Here is a 19,879-nt window from a genome sequence, read left to right as displayed (position 1 = left end):
CGATACCGCACCTCTCACAATTTTCCCTGCTTCCTTACAGGTGAGTGGATCTGCTAGATCCTTTCCTGAGAACAGGTGTATTGAGGAGACGCGGACCGGGAAATCTCTTAGAGGGATTGAGGATGCAGAAAAGGATGGCTAGGCGTACTCCTAGTTGTTACGCTTTATTTAACGTCTCCTACGGTCCCAGCGTTGTGCCAGGCGGTACGCAACCTTTGTACCAACTCACCGAGGCAGGTACTGTTATCATCTCCAGTTTTAGCCACAAAGAAACTGAAGTTCAGAGGGATTAAGCAGTTTAGCCAAGGTCACTCAGCTAGTAAGTGGCAGAGCTGAGATTTGAAGCAAGGTCTGGCAGCCTCTGTTCTTCTGCTGCCCAGTCTGTTCTTTACAACCTCATCTCGACACCTCAGCAATGTTTCGATCACCTGTTACGTGAGTAGCCCCTCCTGGCTCCCTCTATTCCAAGGCCAGTTTTTCAGGTATTTTAGTGGTCAAACGTGACCTTCCTTTTGCGGACTGATTTGGGAAGCTCCTGGAGTGAGGTTAGAATGTGTGCCACTGCTTGGGCTGTTCCTGTTCCGATAGCATCTCCCTCTACTCCCTGACATGGAGCTTCTGGGTTTCAGAAGGGTCTGGAACTTTCTTAGAAACAAACGTCTCTGCTTTCTCGTGCGATTTCTACCTCATCTACAGGCTGTTCCTGAAACCTTAGCATACACATCTGGATTTTGGAATCAGCAGCCTCCTTCACTGGAGGGGAGGGGGACAGCTGTTTCCAAGGAAGCTGGGAAATAGCTCAGAGGGCCAACCAGAGACCGTGAACGTTTGGGTACTGTGTATGTTTGCAAGTAATTTGTAGCTTAACTGTTTCCGAGGAGTTATCTGTTGGCTGGGAGGGCACTTTTTCCACTCCTTACCCCACCAATCCACAGAGCAAAGCCAGGAGCCTCCAGATCCAAACTCGTACAGGCCATCTGGTCCAAACCCATCACTGTGCAAATGAGGAGCGAGACACAAAGAGAGGGCCAGTGTCTCACCCAGAGTCACGTAGAGTGGGAGTCAAGTCTGCGGTGAAGGCTTGGGGCTTTTGATGGAATGTCCCAGATTGGGAAACTTGATTGGCCCTCCGTGCAGACTAGCCTTTCTTATCAGTTATCTTTGCAAGGGAACATGCTGTCTATTTTCAGTCAGGCTGTAAGCGCCTCGAAGACACAAAGCACGTTTTCTGATTGATTTTGGGCCCTCTGCCATGACTCACACATAGTTGGCCCTCAGTGGGGGTTTGGTGGCTTGACTGGGTCAGCCTTCTCTTCTTTGGACCCTTATTCTGCAGGACCCCTGCTGTTTTGGGATGGCATTGCCCTCGGCAGGTGCAGTCCTCTGCCGTATGTGGATCCTCTCCCCCAGAGGCGGCCCCTTAGTACACCGAACCTCAATACTCCACATCCAGCCCCTCTGTTAGTTCTGGTTTCTTGAAGCCCATTCTAAATTTTGTTTCTAATTCGTGCAAATTCGTTTAAATGGTCCCACGTTACATACATGCACTGTGTGGTGTGGTTTTTTTTTCCACTTAACTTTAGAGCTATATGGTGATTCTTCACAGAATTAAATACTTAATTATACTTTAAGTAATATGTATAATTATGTCCACCGTGTCCATAAGATGCAGAATAATTTGGGTGTGAATCCTGGTTTTCTGGGCCCTGCTACTTGAAGAAAGGAACCCTCCCTTGGGACGTTATTCTTTTTTTAAAAAAAAAGTTCATGTATTTTGAGAGAGAGAGACAGAGAGAGAGAGGAGAGAGAGGATCCCAAGAAGGCTCCACGCTGTCAGCACAGAGCCCAACGCGGGGCTTGAACTCACAAACCAGGAGATCGTGGTCTGAGCCGAAGTTGTCGGACGCTCAACGGACTGAGACACCCAGGCGCCCCGGGAGCTCGGGGTTTTCTGGAGGCAGTTCTGGCTGCCACTTGTTTCTCCAAGGTCCCCAGGCTCTCCTGGCCAGAGCAGGTGGTGCAAAGGATACGTGAGCATCTCCCATGGCAGCTGCCAAGGTGGAGCCGTCTGAAGGCTTGTGGGCGCACACAGGGCCGTAAGTCGGAATCAGCAGGGGACAGCGTTGAAGGGAAGAAGTCCCGTGGATGTGTAAGCTGGGGTCTGAGTGTGACGACCACGCTCCCCGGTCCGCTGGAGCCATTCCTCCTGCCCGGTGTGATGCAGAAGGCCGGTCGGCCCGTTAACGTCACATCTCCTTTCCCAGGGACGACTCTGCTTGCGGTTGGGCCTGGTAAATAGTCCTCCACAGGTGTCTGTGGAATGCTCCAGGGCTCACCTCTGGAAGACTTCGTTATCTTTGTCCCTGCTGATCATTCCACGCCCCTTTGCTTGCTTGTGGATGGTCCGCTTTTAGCCTGGGTAAGAGTCGTGAGGCGGATTTTGTCGTGAGACGATTTTGTCACAGATTTCAGATGCGTTCCGCCGGGGCAGACGGGGCTCTATCGCGTGTTAGGGCCTGATCCGGAGATCCGGATCCGGAGATCCAGAGATCCGGAGATCAGGAACTCCTCTGAGGGGAGAAAACCAAATCCAACTAGTTGATTTCCAGCGGATATCTTCGGTGAACGTGGCCTGTGCCTCCCAGCCACTCTCGCCGGCTTTTAGGGGGTCAGTGCTGACTTCGGATAGGCCGCATCGAATTGCCAAGTGGCTTTTCCTGTTAGCGTTGATCCTGGGAGGCAGGTGCTTCTTGTCGAGGTTCGGCGCGGCCAGAAGCTCCGGCGAGAGCCAAGACCCCGGAAAGCGGTGGTCAAAGACGAAGGGGCGCGGTTGTCGATGTGAACACAGTGACAGGGCTGTTGTCTGGAGGTGGCCGGCTGCCGCGCTTCAGATCGCTCAAGTGCCACTCGGCAATTAAGCGCAGAGCTGGCGGAAGGGAAGGAAAAGAATGCCTAGCAGCCCCAGCTCGTCTCCACTTCCCGGGCCGCTGCCTCACTTCAGGCAGGCTCTCGTTCCCCCCCTTGTCTGCTGGTGCGACAGAAGGCCCCCTGACTGTCCTCCAACTTCCGGCGTCTCTTGTCTGGGGCCTCTTTCCCTCGCTTACCGGAAAGCGCCGTCACGTGCATCTTTCTGAGGCCGGTTGTAAGCGCCTTGGCCTTGCGCTCGGACTCCAGCAGCTAAGGAACAGTCCCCCATCTTCAGCTTCCTGTCCAGGGGCTTCCCGACCAACCGAACAGCCCCACATTCCTCGTGTCTCCCTTACCCATACTCCTTTCCAGCCGAAGCGGATCCCTGCAGTGCTTCCTGAACACGCCCGGAAGTCTTCTCCCTCTGCCGTTGCCTTTGCCCACGCGTATTGTTCCTTCTTGCAATTTTACCTGTCACTCGCTGCTATCACTGACGTCACGAAGCTGTCCTTGACGCCCTGCCCCCCGTTTATTAAACTGCCTAGCATGGCCATGGTGCTGGACACATCATAGCTCAAAAATGTAGTTCTTGTCACAGTGATCATGATTATGATGCACATGATAGTATAGTCGCTTGATAAATTAATCCCAAAGCCGATTTTAAGTGCCTACTCTATTCTGGGAGCTATGAAAAGCACCTGAATCGTAATAGTGACAGAGATGATGCTACTCTTACCCAGCACTAGTTAACTAGGCATTATTGAATGCTTTCTATGCTGTGAAAGAGAGATTGAAAGAGATCCCTGGATTGGAGACTCTGAGTGGGGCCATATCACTGACATTCCTTTTGAAGTCTGCTCCGCATCTACCCATGAATAGTGGTCAAGTTGAATGCTGGGAGTCCTTTGGCTCTTCGGGATTTTTCTTTCGAGTGATGATGAGTGAATCCAGCTGTCACTGGTTCTGTTGATTCTGCTTGGGAAAGCTCTGTAGCCTGTTCCCGTCGTGTCAAAAACCCCACCGTAAAATTGGTCCTGGTGCTCGATTGATGACGTGCACAGATGGGGATGTGTTAACCAGACAGGACTCCCTCCCCTCTCCCTCCTGCTCGAGTTACCACCTAACACATCATCATTGGCTCTCTGATAGACAGGAAACGAGTGGAGCTCCTTGGCCTCTTTCGGAAGCGTAGGGAGCGGAGTTGAATCAGTGTACGGGGCTGTCGAGTCGGCATATAGGGCTAGGATCCAGATTCAGTTCAGATCGTCCCCTCCGGGTGTATCCAAGTCCCTCGGAATGATCAGAGCCGCCCAGATGTTTTCGGAAACCGCCATTTGCAGGAGCGGGCACCTTTCAGCCCAGACTCCAAATGGCTGAATGGAGGTGTCACAAAACCACAGACGGGTGACACGCAAATTAACAAAGGGGCCAGAAGATCTTTGCTGTCTCCCTTGTGCCAGTGCTCCCTGGATTCCAAATAGCAGATCGCTGGCAACTTTGCAGTCCAGCTGTGGAGAGGCACATTCAAGAGCCATTTGAGCACAGGCCTTCTGAAAAATTAATCCGCACCGGGTACAAGTAAGGTATAATTTTCTTGGCTGTGGATGGAAAGTTTTTTTGTCCCTCAGATAAACAATGCCGCTGGGTTATAGAGTTAGGGCAGCGTGAGAGGTGCAGATAGAGAAGCCGCTGCGTTAATGACAGTGTTTTTCAGACTCAGATGAAACCCAGATCTTTCGCTTCCCTGGGGATAAAGTGGTAGGGCCGAGAAGGTGTGGAGCATTACTGAGTTAACCCACAACCATCACCTGCTTCTCACAACCGAAATAACTGTATTAAACGAGGATGAGTTTGCTGAATACAGCTATCAAAACACGTGGCCAATGTACAGCGTATCAGAGGACTTTGGGTGCACAAAGCAAATTCAGGAATAGGGAATGAGGCAGAGAATTGGACCAAACAATAGATATTTATTTAAGAGGCTCAGAAAATAAGTAAAATAAGAGACCAGCAGTGGACTATTGTGGAAAGAACGCAGCACCGAGACACCTGAATTCTAAATCCTGTCTTGTAGATTACGTGTGCATTCAGGCTTTCTCTAGCCTCAGTTACTGATTCTGGAAAAGGAAGTGGCCCAACTCTCTTTCAGTTCTAACATCCTACAACTATAGTGACATGATAAAAAACTACATATTCATTAGTAACATATATCCCCCTGAAGCAAAAGGGGAAAAGGCTTCTTTAAAAAGTTTTTTAAATGTTTATTTATTTTTGAGAGAGAGAGAGAGAGAGAGAGAGAGAGAGAGAGAGAGAGAGAGAGAGAGAAGGAAGGCCAGAGACAGAAGGAGACACAGAACCCGAAGCAGGCTCCAGGCTCTGAGCTGTCAGCACAGAACCTGACGCGGGCTCGAACTTGGGAACAGCAAGATCATGACCTGAGCCGAAGTTGGACGCTTAACCGACTGAGCCACCCAGGCGCCCCTGCTTCTTTTAAAATTTTAATCTAGGGGTGCCTGGGTGGCTCAGGCAGTTAAACGTCCGACTCTTGATTTTGGCTCAGGTCATGATCTCATGGTTGGTGACTTCGAGGCCTGCATCGGGCTCTGTGCTGATAGCTCGGAGCCTGGAGCCTGCTTTGGATTCTGTGTCTCCCTCTCTCTCTGCCTCTCCCCCATTCACACTCAGTCTCTCTCTCTCAAAAATAAATAAAAATTGAAAAAATATATATATTTAAAAAAAAAAAAAACAAACAATCCAGAAAGTTCAGCTCAGTCCAAAGAAGAAGCAAAATCACCTAAATCCCTAATATCCAGATTGTCACCATTTAGCGTAAAGTCTTTGAGAAAATTTCTATACATTTTAACATATATACTATATGTTTGCAAAAGTGAGATCATATGGCACACTTTTTATTATTTTATTTCCTTTTTTTAAATATGAAATGTATTGTCAAATTGGTTTCCCTACAACACCCAGTGCTCATCCCAACAGGTGTCTCAATGCCCATCACCCACTTTCCCCTCCCTCCCAACCCCCATCAACCCTCAGTTTATCCTCAGTTTTTAAGAGTCTCTTATGATTTGGCTCCCTCCCTCCCTTACTTTTGATTTCCTCCCCCTCCCCCATGGGTTTCTGTTAAGTTTCTCAGGATCCACATAAGAGTGAAAACATATGGCATCTATCTTTCTCTGTATGACTTATTTGACTTAGCATAATACCCTCCAGTTCCATCCACATTGCTGCAGATGGCCAGATTTCATCCTTTCTCATTGCCACATAGTATTCTGTTGTGTATATAAACCACAATTTCTTTATCCATTCATCAGTTGATGGACGTTTAGGCTCTTTCCATAATTTGGCTATTGTTGAAAGTGCTGCTATACACATTGGGGTAAAAGTGCCCCTATGCATCAGCGCTCCTGTATCCCTTGGGTAAATTCCTAGCAGTGCTGTTACTGGATCATAGGGTCGGTCTATTTTTTAATTTTTTGAGGAACCTCCACACTGCTTTCCAGAGTGGCTGCCCCAGTTTGCATTTCCACCAACAGTGCAAGGGGGTTCCCGTTTCTCCACCTCCTCGCCAGCATCTAGAGTCTCCTGGTTTGTCCATTTTAGCCACTCTGACTGGCGTGAGGTGGTAGCTCAGTGTGGTTTTATTTCCAAGGTAAAATATGTTAAAATTCATACAAGACAGGTTTATAAATTATAAAATCGAACATCGGCGGTTCCTAACTTCCCCTTTTCCATTTGACAGTATATTTTGGACATATTTTCTTGTCAGTATACTTTGAGAGCATTGTTTTAATTGCTGCCCAGTAATCTATTGCGTGGATATGTTACAGTGCCCTCAACCTGGCTCCTTTTTTGGACATTTCGGTAGTTTCCGATTGTCCGCTGTCACAATGATGCTGCGGCCTGTGCCGAAATTTGTGCCCGTGTCTACGTCCTAGTTCCTTTGTGTACATGCGGATACATGCTTTTTGCTGCTGCTGAGGAGCCATGTCATGAAACCAAGGCAGAAATTTCGTCGCTCAAATTCGAGTCAGCTATTTTGCACACGTACTTTGGGTGGCTCTGTTGATTTTACAAAGCGTGCCCATATCCACTATTTCATTTAATACTGGCAGTGGCTAATAGTTACTCTACACGTATATGCTACACATTGTGCTACGTGCTGTAGACATAGGGATCTTATTCAGCCTTACTGCTTCTGCACTGTCGTCACCGCTGTCCGGGAGATGGGGAGAGTCAGGAGGCTAAGAGAGGCCATGTAACTTGCCCAACTGGTGATAGCGGTAGAGCCCAAATATTTTGTCTTTTGGATTCTAGATCCAGTATTCTTTCCAGTATACCACAAAGCCTCTTTGAGTTACAAGGTATTCCAAGGCTACATGTGGGCAAGTGGGTTCAATTCCACACCAGTTAACTTGGAGAGATCTACGAATAAGGAAAGAACATGTGTTCATGGACCGTGTCGCCTTCCTTCCCAGTCCTGGCTGGCTTCCTCAGGGGATGCCGTGAGGTCTGTAAGAACTGAAAGTGCGGTGCCTGCCATGCTGGATCTTTTCCCAAAGTAAGACTGGAGTGGCCGTGCCTGACGCAGTCAGGGATGATTTATGGACGTTTCTAAGGGGCCAGGCATAGACACTGGGGGAGGAGAGGCGTCATTTACATTAACAGTCACTGGGAATTAGGTTCTAGGGTCAAGGGCTCAAAGGAATTTATCATTAATGAGCCGGTAAACGGTATCGAAGGACAAATTGGCTGAATTCATTGGATTGTTTCGTTCCGTGCTGAGGAACGAATGCCAGTGTGTGCTGTTTATTTCTTAGGAAAAAAAGCTGTAAAGTGAGACGTACATATCAGTAGTCCCCCAGGGACCGTGTCTTCCTGGAAAGAAAGTTGGGGGCCATGGGAAGGCAGCTAAGGCTCCATAGAGGAACCAAAATAATGTTGACACTGGGAGTCTCTGCCTGTGTTCAAGGACACCTGCTAAGGCTCCAAACTTGGTCTGGTTGGCCATAGTGCCAGATCATGGAGGCCAAGCTGGTGACTATGAGGTTATGGACTTGCAGAGGCCAAAGGTGTGAGGGTCACTGTAGATCACGTTAAGGTACCGGCTTCCTGCATTGACTGGCGAAGAAACCAAGGGGCGGACAAGGAAAGGGGCTGGTGAAACGTGCCCAAAACGGTGACTTCCAGTGTCAGAGTTCAGCGGGCACGTTTGCGATCTTCAGTAAAAGTTGCGTTCACCAGTGACACGCAAAACTAAATCACCCTTCCTCCCTCTTTTTCCTCCTCCTCCTCCTCCCCTCCCCCCTTGTCCATTTCTCCACCTCCCCCACCTCTCTCGTGTTCATTTTCTCCATCCTCCTATCCTGAACAACCTCTCTGGTGTGTCCTATGCACACTATCTAATGAATAAGCCACTTTTACATCGATTATGTCCTTTGATCCTTCATCCGTCTTGGCCACAGTGCTCAGACACGGAACGTTTTATGCATAGAAAGTGCAAGCCCCCTCCCCATTCAGGCTGTCTGGCTTCCCGAGCCTAGTGCAGATGGTTTATACGAGCCACGGACTTCCTCCCTGGGATACTTTCTGTAGACATCTGAGGGTTGGACTTTCCCTGGCACAGCGTCAGGCTCGGTGACAAGGAAGGAAGGAAGGAAGTTAAGAAGCTTTCCTGTCATTGGATCCGGATCCTAAATAGACCTTTGCTTGGCAAGCATACTTCCCATATTCCCCGCTGGCCCGGTTCTGTGGGCCCAGCTCACTGGCACTCTTTAGCCAAGGACAAATTCCATGCAGACTTCATCACTCCCACGGATGCCCAGGATATGCCTCCCTGAAGAGCATCGCTTTTGAATAACCTAGACTCCTGGGACATTAGATTTCGATCCAAAAGATGAAAGGGTTGGGGAGGGAGGAAAGGGAATGGGGTGGAGCGGGGAGAGAGAGAGAGAGAGAGAGAGAGAGAGACCTATAAACATATTTTTCCTTCATTCATTTTTTTTATTCATTCTACAGATAATTGTTGAGTGCCTAATAAGGGCCCGAAACTACTTTTGGCTACAGAATACATGGTCCTCAAGGAGTTTATATTCTAATGGGGCAGGGAAGACAGGAAACAGATACACGAATAGACCTATACTGTTTTATCAGGTCATTTCTATAATTCTGTAATACTGTGAAGAAAGCGAAAGCAGGTGTAATCGTTTCTAAGTACGGGTGGAGGGTTGTCCTTAGGAAAAGGGACACTTCATCCGCAGTTAACAAAGAGCAGGCAGAGTTTATGGTACAGAGGCTAGTAGGTCGGTGGATATGGTAGCTGGAAGAGGTGGAATTTCTCCGAATGGCTTCTTTTTTCTCACAGAAACCAGAAGCCAAGTCATCAGCTGGAAGGGAGGAGGAAGAAAGAGAGGTGTGAGCAGAGAGGAGACGCTATGAAATAGTCTCAAGATGAGCAATCAAATGAATGAGCTACATCTAAGTTTAAGGTCTTAGCTTGAAGGACAACAGACAACGTGGTTGTGTGTTTTTCCAGCCACGTTGAGTTGCTTGGGAGCAGCCGTGGAATCGTTGTGAAGAGTTGGATTTAACCCGAGCTAGGGTTTTGTCAAGGGTGCACGAGAGAGGGGGCGAGGGGGAATTGAGGGCGTACGCCAGCCTCTTCTTGGATTTGTCTCCCTCGGCCTCCTTAACGTTTCCTCATTACCTTTTTGTGTCCTCTTTCAATTTGTAACTTGGCGGGTAACTTTTCTGCGCGGGTCCGAAATATGTCCTCCCAAGCTACGAACAGATATGGCGGAGCGAGTGAGAGAACGGCGGAGCTGCAGAAGAAGCACGTGTACGAAAGCAAGAGAGATTGGCACTGAGCTCGTAGAATGTGTAATGTTAAGGAACTTTCTAACGGGTGTTTTGGGAGAAAACTCCCTCTGATTCTGCTTTTGATGATCTTCTGAGGTTAGCGCCGCCTCTAGTTTGGTCAACGTAAAAGCCTCGTGGTCGTTTGTCGTCGTCGACATTTCTTGAGGACGTACCATGAGGAAGGCATTTCAGTAAGTGCTTTAGATGCCTTAACTCACTTAATCCTCCGACGGCTGTCGTAGGAGTTAAGTACGGTGACCCCTCCCCCTTTTTAGAAGGGGTTAGTTAATTTATCCAACGACACAGCTAACAAATCTTCAGAGAAAGGTTTTGAACCGAGAACTTTATGATTACACAGCCCATATTCTCAATCACTCCTGCACTGCCCTTCAGCGCCCAACGTGTGGAAGTTGGTACACTCATCCATCTGTCTGTCCATCCAGTAGAGCTCTTCCTGTCCTATCCCTGGGCTAAGTCACCGTGTCAGTTGCTGGGTGGGGAGAGGGTGTGGGTGGGGCTCAGCCACCAACCCTTCATCCCTTCTGCGCTCACTTAGGGATTCTAAAAGAAGCCAGAGGGGGAGTTGCCTTTGTCCCGGGAAGCTCTTCTAGAAACATGAGTTTAAGGCTCTCGGTATATATTCTGATGACTCAGCCTGTGGGACTGTGCCTCTTTCGTCAACATAAAACCCCTAGAAGCAACGCATGCTGGGAACCGGACCTCCGTATCAGAGCTGATCAGGATGGATCGGTGAATTCTGTAGATCGCATCTGTCCTAAGCAGCAAATTAGCTATGCTTGACTTCAGCTACCACATTTGCCTGCTGCGAGCTTGCCCTACCCGGCTCTGAAATGTATTTTGTAACAGTGTGGGAGAAATACACGAGATTGATTAGAGCTGGCACACTTCTGCAGTTACTATTGTAGTGGCTGCTTTAAAAGACTCAAAAAATCCTTCAGCCAATTTTGTTCCTCTATAAAGTTTCATTTAAATTTTAGTGGGTATATTTATGTGTAAATCGGATCAGCTTCCAATGGCAGCTCCTTATGGTGGCGTCTTGATGTTTTGTTTGCCTGAGCAGATTGATTTGCCATTATGGGAAAACGTTTGAACTAAAAAAGCCCTCTGAACTTTGTTCCACTAATCTTATCAAAGAAAATAGAAGCGGAACATGTAGACAGAAACCTGCAAATTAAATTGACTTTCCCAGCTGAAATGTATTTGATCTGCATTCATTATGGGGCCTGGGTGGTAGTTGCGTCTTGATTCTGCAAAAACATTGAGGTTCAGACTATTTTCCCAGGTCTTTAAAAATTCACCGGAGAGAAGAACAGGCACTGTGAACCACTAATAACATCTTCTCTTTGGTATGAAGTTACGATGCCTCCTAGATGATGTCACTGTCCTTCCAGCCCCATCTGTCAAGCTTGGTGAACACCGTGCATTGGTGCTGTCTGTGGAAACAGCCGGGCCAGCCTTGCTATGTGGTGACAGATTGTTCAGGGCGAGCCAGTAGCAGCAGAAGCATTAGAAGGCTTGCGAACGTGGTTCACAGCGACGCGAAGGTCCCGTTTCTTACACTTGGCTCACAGGGATGGGTTCGTCCGCGTAACTGTGTTCAGATTTGGAGCACCGTGCTAATGGCTTCAGCTGCTTGCTTCCTTCCTCTCTTGCATGTTTTCCATCATTCTCTAATTGACTCCTAACTAGGCATATGAATCAGAACCAGTGTGGGAACTGAAAAACAGAAAGAAAGAAATGTGCCAGCTTAAGCCCTAGCGATGTTGTTCAAGTAGGCTCAAGTCCAAGTAGCTCAAGTTGATGGAAGGTAGTAAGAAGGACGAGGTCACGCGGAATTTGGTCTGAATCCTGGTTCTTTCGCTTGGTAGTCACGTGCCCTTGGGCAAACCAAGTCTCGTTGTAAAATGTCAGCACTGCTTTCATATGGTGTGGAGAGGGGTGGATGAGGGAACACACAGTGGGAAGTAAGTACACTGCACCGAAATACACTGTTTGGGTGCTTACTATTATTAGCTGAAAACACAAATGCCTGCCTTAAGTCTGTGCTCGGGAGCTGGTTTACGTTCCCTGCTATGATGCCACTTTCTGTCCGTCTGTCTGTGTGTCTGTGGTGTTGATGCTGTGCCTGGCACTGTGCTAGGTACTGGGGACACAGAGACCATGAAATATGGTCCCTACCCTGAAGAACTGAGTCATCTAATACTATGCTCTGCTCTGTATGAAGTGGCATACACATTCCTTGTGACATCCCAAGGTGGATTTTACTTCCAACACGCTGAAGTGTCTCCAAACCCAGTTGTCTTATGAACTGATCGGTAACCAACTTTCCGTTGGTAATCTTTATTTTAATTATCTTCCGGTGGCCTTTTTAACTGGAGGTACATTTTTTTGGAGGCTCAGTCGGCATTTATTGAATACTGCTGTATGCCTGGTGTAATTTTTACTGATGTTCTCTCTTTCCATTGTCATGGCAATCTGTGAAGTTGTCCTCATGACAATTTATGAGAAATAGAGGGCTCTGGGAAATTTAGTGATTTGCTCAAGGTCACGTAGCTAGGAATCGGCAAGGTCAAGACTTGAATCTGGACCTGCCTGACCCCAGGTCACAGTTTCTGTCCATTCTTCTCCCATGCACAGAGGAGTTAAAGATGGGAGCTAAGTACTGAGCAAAGTTGAAGGGCCATCTTGGCTGATATATGTAAAGAAAGCTAGATAGATGAATGTGCTGAATGCATGGAAACGCTCAAGAAACATTAACTGTTGGGGTTAGAGATCCCTTTTAAGGCCAAGAACGGGCTGTGTGTTCCCTCTAGTTCTTTTTCCACTGGGTGGATCAAATTTTTTCACAGTTGGGCTTGATCTTTGGAATTACGAATCAAACGAATACTTTGTGGTTCTCGACTGTGTGGTCCCCAATACCACTGGTGTATATACATCTTTCAGCTAAACTAAGTCATCTCCATGACCTTCTACTTGAACTACATGTGTGAGTGTTCACGGAATTTACATGCAGCTGAATCGAATACTAAGAACAAAACAACACCGGTAGAACTATGTGTCTTATATTTTGGCCCTGAAATGTTCTATTAAGGTGCATATTAAAGTTTCAGAGATGCCTCCTGGTTTTTAAATGAGGACCGCCAATGGGTCTGGTGAGTAGGGAGCTGGAGCCCTAGTAGAGAACTGTGCCATCAGTGTTGAATCAGTGCCCTGGAATCGAAGCTGTGTCCTCGCCGCCAGTCAGCGTCCACGCTACCCTGTCCTTTTGTGGACTAGCCAGTCGATGTCAGACACAGTTCAGGTGCAGTGATACAGGAAAAACAGTCCTGCGGTTGTACCAAACCCCAAACTCTTCAACTCCAAACGTCTCAGAGAGAACATTCTTGTTCCCTTTCTGCATCGTCAAATAAACACAAATGTGCTAAGTACTGCTTACTCTGTGGGCTGTCGTGGGAAGTAGGCCAAAATCCCTCCTCTGACAGTTCAGGGCAAACCTCAGAGGCGCACTTTGTTATGTGTGCCAAATGGCCTCACCACTTGCAAGGCACTGAATTCCCAGCGTTGCCCAAGGATCGGGGTGGTGGTGGTGGGGGGGGGAGGCTTGGGCACTGAGAAACGAACGGCCCTTTTTCTTCTCCCTGGTTCCTGGGTAAGAATCCGATTCTTCCAGCCTCAATTAAGTGATTCTTTTCACCTTTGCAGTGTTCGGATTTCTGTGTGATCACATCTCATTAGAAACATTATGATCGCCTGGAGTTGCACTTTATTCATACTTACGTTTAATGTTCTTATTTCACTGGACAAAGAGATGATGGCGAGAACACATGAAGTCATTCAAATAAAACAAATCGCTGCCCACTCGTGTTGATTGCTTTACAGCAAATTAATCTCTACGTGCAGAAGATGCTGTGGCTCCTCCCTTTCCTTTCTTTTTTACTTTTTAGGTTCTGGTGGACGTGAAAAACAGACACTGCTTCAAATAAATTGTTAGCTGTCCAAATGAGTGCAAATTAGGCTTCCATACCAGTGCATTTATTCCAGTGATTGCCCTGATTGTATTTGACCATGTGATAATTAGGCCGCATTCAGATCACAGAGTCCTATTTTATACCTTTTGGGTTTCCTAATCCAGAATGCGCTAATGGCCTACAGAGTGCTTCGGTGTTAGGTGACCAGAGAAGCCATTTGTTATGATGTTCTTGCTAATGGGGAGGTCGAAATGTAGGGAAGGCTGTGTCCGCCCGCGGAGGCTCTAAATGGTCAGAGAAGTGCGCCGGTGTAATCATCGGAGAGCACTTTTTCCTCTGGGTAATGTTGTCTGATTGTTAGAGATTCAAACTCTATAAATGAAAGTAATTGCAGAAATACACGCACACACGCCATTCGCCGTTGGTTTAAAATCGGTAATTTAGGACGCAGGTTTAACATCAAATGACACGTTCCAAACTAATGGGAAAATAGGCCAGAATGCAAAGACAGATGTAGTCGGTGGCCAAAGTGAGAGCCTTTTCTTTCTCCTCCATTCCTTCTGCTTTCGGGGTTTTCTTCCGTTTAATTATTTGGGCAGCTCAGCCAACTCTGAACCGGGTGACGTGCATGGACCCAAACATGGGGACTGAGGGATGGATAAGGCAAGCGTTACCTTCCCCGCACTAGGCTAAGGGACAGTTTGAAAGAGAGCTACATGGAGACAGCGTCATCCTTACTGGGGGAAAAAAATAATATCCTGATAGTGGCATGTTAGGTATTAGCAGGTGAGTGCTGCTTCTCCCAGTCACAAAAGCTGTCCCTAGACAAGGAGCAGTTGCCAGGCTGTTCCCTTGAGCCACCAATGGAATTAGGCAATGCATGTTGTAAGGAGGCCACTGGGACAAAAGGTAGGGGGTGCTGGGGAACAGAGCTGTGGAGAAGGATGGAGTGGGAAGGTAGCATCTGGGGAATAGGAGGGGGTAGGGAGAGGTTGAGTCTCTGGGTCAAATCCTGGATCTACTACCTTTTTATCCATTTAAAAAAAAATGACACCAACAATCCTCTTTTAAAAAATTTTTGAAATGTTTTAAATGTTTATTTATTTTGAGAGAGAGAGAGAAAGAGAGACAGAGAGTGAGCAGGGGAGGGGCGGGGGTGGGGTGGGGAGAAAGAACCCCAAGCAGGCTCCGTGCTGTTAGCGCAGAGTCCGATGCAGGGCTTGAACTCACGAACTGTGAGATCGTGACCTGAGCCCACATCAAGAGTTGGATGCTTAACCCGACTGAACCGCCCGGGCGCCCCTGGCACTAGTGATCCTGTTAGGACTTGCTGTCTAGTCAAGAAGAGAGACCCCAATCAAATGATTCACGAATTCACCAAATAGGTAGTGAACTATGTTACAAACGTCGTAGGTGCTCTGAAGAAACCTGGCCTTGTCTGGGGCGTCACGGAACTCCATGACCCTAAGAAGTGAAACCTGAGGTGATAGGAAGAATTGGAGAGTTGTTTAAGCAGTGGTGTGTAAAGGGAACATTCCTGAGCGAGGGAAGAACAGGCCTAAGAGAAGGAGAATACAGTATGTCTGAATGCATTACCCGAAGGCCCGCAAATGAGGGGAGAGAGTGGTAAGAGCTGAAGCCGAAGAGATAGCGAGCGGCCCGAGACTTCCAGGCCTACCTGTCCATGGAAAAGTGAATTTTCCTGGGAACAGTGTGGAGGCATCTGCAGGTTTTATGTAAGTTCATACTTCAGTTAGACGACTCGGGCTGCAAGGACGTGGATGATGGATTAAAGCAGGAGCCACGCAGGAGACAGGGAGACTATTTTGGAGACTGTTAGAGTAGACTGAGCAAGGCACGGTGGTGGTCTCAATGGGGATGGAAGAGAAAAGTGGGTGGGTTGTGTGATCCTGGGTAAGTAGCTTCCCCTCTCCGAGGCTAATTAGGCTCATTTCTTTCAGGTTTGGACTGTCCTATCTAGTGACTGAGAGTGGGCTTTGCCTCTCAGATAATCTGCTACCTGTCACCTCCCTTTAGATGTCGAGTATTCAACAAAAACACCTGTGCCCAATTGATAGGAAGGAAAAACAGAGCTAGCTTGGAAGTCTCTAGAATTGTGTTTATTGCAGTTCACTGGGGCTGGTGGTCTGTATGAGTTGTACATTTTTGTGATAAAAAAATTGGCTCCGAAATGAATGAAGGAACATTGACATAACACACACCTGTTATTCTTTTCACTCTAAAGTGCTAAGCAAAGCAGCCAACAGAAGTCTCAACGCCCCCCCCCCCCCAACATTCTGCGGTAATTAAATACAACTACACTTATTTAGGAAACTGATAACAGTAAGTAGAAATTTAGTGCCAGCTATCTGAGAAGAAACAGGCCAAGACTGCCATTTGTTCCCAGAGTTGCAAACAGTTCCAACCAAAATTAAGGGGGTACGTTTCTTGCCAGCTCATCATACTATGCTTCATAATAGGTTTGCTCAGTGTCCAGTAAGGAACAAATGACTCTGTGAGTGAAGATTTTGATTGTAGGTATTCAAACAACATTCCCAGGGAGGCTAGGCAGACACCGAATGGATGCCTAAGCCTTCCAAATGGTTTAGTTCCATTTGTTTGGTATCTGTTGTGGTGCAAGTTCTCTGGGCAATGCCCTGTGGGAGACATGTTCAGGGAAGGCAGTGGTGGGATTTTGGCAAGCAAACGAATATTGCTTAGAATATAGAAGAGTTGAATAACAAACCTGATCCATAGGATACATATAGATGAGAGAATAGAATGATTGGAAGACAAAAACTATTTTCCAACAAATAGGGCATGTGTACAAAGATTGAACTTGTATTGAGCCTTTAAGGAAACCTCTCTAATCTGGTATCGTATAGACCAGGTTATCTGACAAAAATGCAATAGTGTGTGATGTCCACAACTATGAAACAGATTAAAGGGGAAAAAAAGCCTTATTGTCCTCTCAGTAGGTACAGAAATCATTCAGGAGTCTCCAGCAAGCATGTATGATTAAGAACAAACAACAAAGCCACTTAACAAACGAGAAATAGACCCTTCATTGATGAAGGCTGTCTGCTAAAACTCTACAGCAAATATTATGTTTAATGACAATATATTAGATGTCCACATGTCTCTTTGAAGTCAGGAACAAGACTGACAAGAAACCCCTCAATCACCATTTTTATTCAGTATTATAAATGAAATCCTAACTAGCTCATTGGGAAAAGATAAAGATAAGGTTTCAAAGTATACTGTTATTTTCACAGATGACACGGTTGTCTGCCCAGATACCATAAGAGCACATGCAGACACTAAAAGAACAAATACAGAGTTCAGCAAGTTTTCTGGATATGGGATCAATATATAAAAACGAGTCGTGCCCCTCTACAACAGTAAGAACCTAGGAGAACATGTTATAAAAGACAAATGCTAAAAACCGACATGGCATCCCAAATTGTGCATTGGTATCTCTTTTCCCACCTCTTATTTTGTTTCAGGTCTTAAGTTGTTTTTCCAGAATTTTCCTTGCTTTCCCCCCCATTGAGCTTGGGCCATAAGGTTGGTTCTTCCTTTCAGCTGGGCCCTCAGAAAAGACATGAACCAATTTAAAGCAAAGAACAAAGGGAGAGGGAACAGGGTCATTGGAAAGAACTTAGAGAATGGCCCCTTGCAGTGGTTCCTCTCCCAAATTTGTAGCGATGTCGATGTAGCCACTGCTATGGAAATTGAAAACCCATTAGAGAATGTCTTCTCTCACTTGAGTGTATTCAAGCAAGAAGTTCACCAAAGTTACTTTCCTTTTAAACCAACCCCTTTGACTTTTAAAAGCTATTTTGGAAACGTTCAAGGAAAAAAAGTATTAAAAAAAAGAAGAAAAAGGAAGACCAAAAGTAAATGTAAACACTTCAAGACTTTCACAAATAAATAAACCATTTAAAGCCTCGAGTTCCTGTGATTAGAGTCATAGAATAGAGGGAGGGCATTCATCTGAAAAATGAACCTTTGAGAAATCATTGCAAGAGGAATCTTTGAAAGTTGTTGAGATCTTGACGATTATAGAAATGAATATTTAGATGGCCGTGGATCGATTTCACCTGGAGAATCCATTACAGAGGATACATGCTATCTTTAGTATGCAGATGAATGTGATATCAAGTTGGTGGAAGATAGTTCTTTCAGAATAAGTACTGAATTACTCAAGAGTATGAGCCTATCTCTAAAACAAGAGGAAATTGGTGAAGAAGCTGCTTTGTCTATCAAGCAGAGATCTTCAAAATGAAAGATGAAAAAAAAATTAGTGACTCCTAATAAACCTTCCCTCTCAAAAAAAAAAAAAGATGAAAGAACTATGGTTAAGTAAGGGCAGAATGATTACAAGAGAACAGTTAGAAAGGAATATAGAGGGGCGCCTGGGTGGCGCAGTCGGTTAAGCGTCCGACTTCAGCCAGGTCACGATCTCGCGGTCCGTGAGTTCGAGCCCCGCGTCAGGCTCTGGGCTGATGGCTCAGAGCCTGGAGCCTGTGTCTTCCGATTCTGTGTCTCCCTCTCTCTCTGCCCCTCCCCCGTTCATGCTCTGTCTCTCTCTGTCCCAAAAATAAATAAACGTTGAAAGGAATATAGATACAGAACAAGGGAAACAGTATCAGGAAGAAACGCTTTATATATTGAAAAAAACAGATAAAGTGTGTTTGCATATGCAAGTGTGTGTGTATGTTTGTGTGCATACACATAGTATGTCTTCTAAACCCTCCTAAGGAGAAAAAAAAACATGACTTTGAACAAGTATCTACATGGACCAAAAAGAAAGGACCAACACATATTCTGAAGAATAAGAAGAAAAACTTCGTATTTAGAACCATCACAATCGAAGGAGCCCTGTGTAGGAAAAGTAGAAGCTTTCATGGGAAAAAATCTTTTCTGAAGTATAGAAACAATGTCACGCTAACTCAAAAGCAGTCTGTGAACACAATGGGAACTGTTCTACTTTAATAAAAGGACAAAAAGTGACTCTAATTTGGTGAGCTCAGGATGTCAGCTACTTTCAAGCACATAAGCTCTATTTTCTTAGCTATTTATGTAATTCACGAATATATACTCGAATTAGAGTTTACTTGCAAGGCAAATCACTAAATTGGAAAGGAAAAAATTCCACAAATTAACTTGTAGATCAGTGCAGTTCCAATCAAACCCCACAGATACGTTTTATGGGACTCAGCAAACTTATCCTAAAATTCTTACAGAAAGAGAAAAGGCAAAGACTGGCCAAGATTCTCTTAGAGAAGGAAAATGACACGAAGAGACTACCTCTGTCAGATATCAAGAATTGTTGTCAAGCCATATTAATAAAAAGTGTGACTCTGGAAAACAGTATGGAAGTTCCTCAAAAAATTAAAAATAGATCTACCCTATGACCCAGCAATAGCACCGTTAGGAATTTACCCAAGGGATCCAAGAGTGCTGATGCATAGGGGCACTTGTACCCCAATGTTTATAGCAGCACTCTCAACAATAGCCAAATTATGGAAGGAGCCTAAATGTCCACCAACTGATGAATGGATAAAGAAATTGTGGTTTATATACACAATGGAATACTACGTGGCAATGAGAAAGAATGAAATCTGGCCTTTTGTAGCAACGTGGATGGAACTGGAGAGTGTGATGCTAAGTGAAATAAGTCATACAGAGAAAGACAAATACCATGTTTTCACTCTTACGTGGATCCTGAGAAACTTAACAGAAGGTCATGGGGAAGGGGAAGGGAAAAAAAAAGAGAGGGAGGGACCCAAAACATAAGAGACTCTTAGAAACTGAGAACAAACTGAGGGTTGATGGGGGGTGGGAGGGAGGGGAGGGTGGGTGACGGGCATGGAGGAGGGCACCTGTTGGGATGAGCACTGGGTGTTGTGTGGAAACCAATTTGACAATAAATTTCATATTCAAAAAAAATAAAATAAAATTATAAATACAAAAAAATAAACTGAATGAAATTAATTTGCAAAAAAAGTGTGATATTGGTACAGGGATAGACAAATGTCGTAATAGAACAAAACTGAACTTCCAGAAGCAAACTCACATATATATATGAGAACTTGGTTTATTGACAG

At 45.9% G+C, this 19,879-nt stretch overlaps 1 protein-coding gene across 4 annotated transcripts in view; it reads left to right on the top strand.

Moving 5' to 3' along the window:
- Positions 1-19,879, top strand: part of FGF13 (fibroblast growth factor 13) — a 465,748-nt gene that overhangs the window by 113,933 nt on the left and 331,936 nt on the right. The gene's annotated exons all lie outside the window — the stretch shown is intronic.

Source organism: Felis catus, chromosome X, assembly GCF_018350175.1.
Source record: "Felis catus isolate Fca126 chromosome X, F.catus_Fca126_mat1.0, whole genome shotgun sequence".
Lineage (NCBI taxonomy): Eukaryota > Metazoa > Chordata > Mammalia > Carnivora > Felidae > Felis > Felis catus.
The sequence above is the reverse complement of the archived record's forward strand: the minus strand, read 5'-3'. Positions and strand labels throughout refer to the sequence as shown.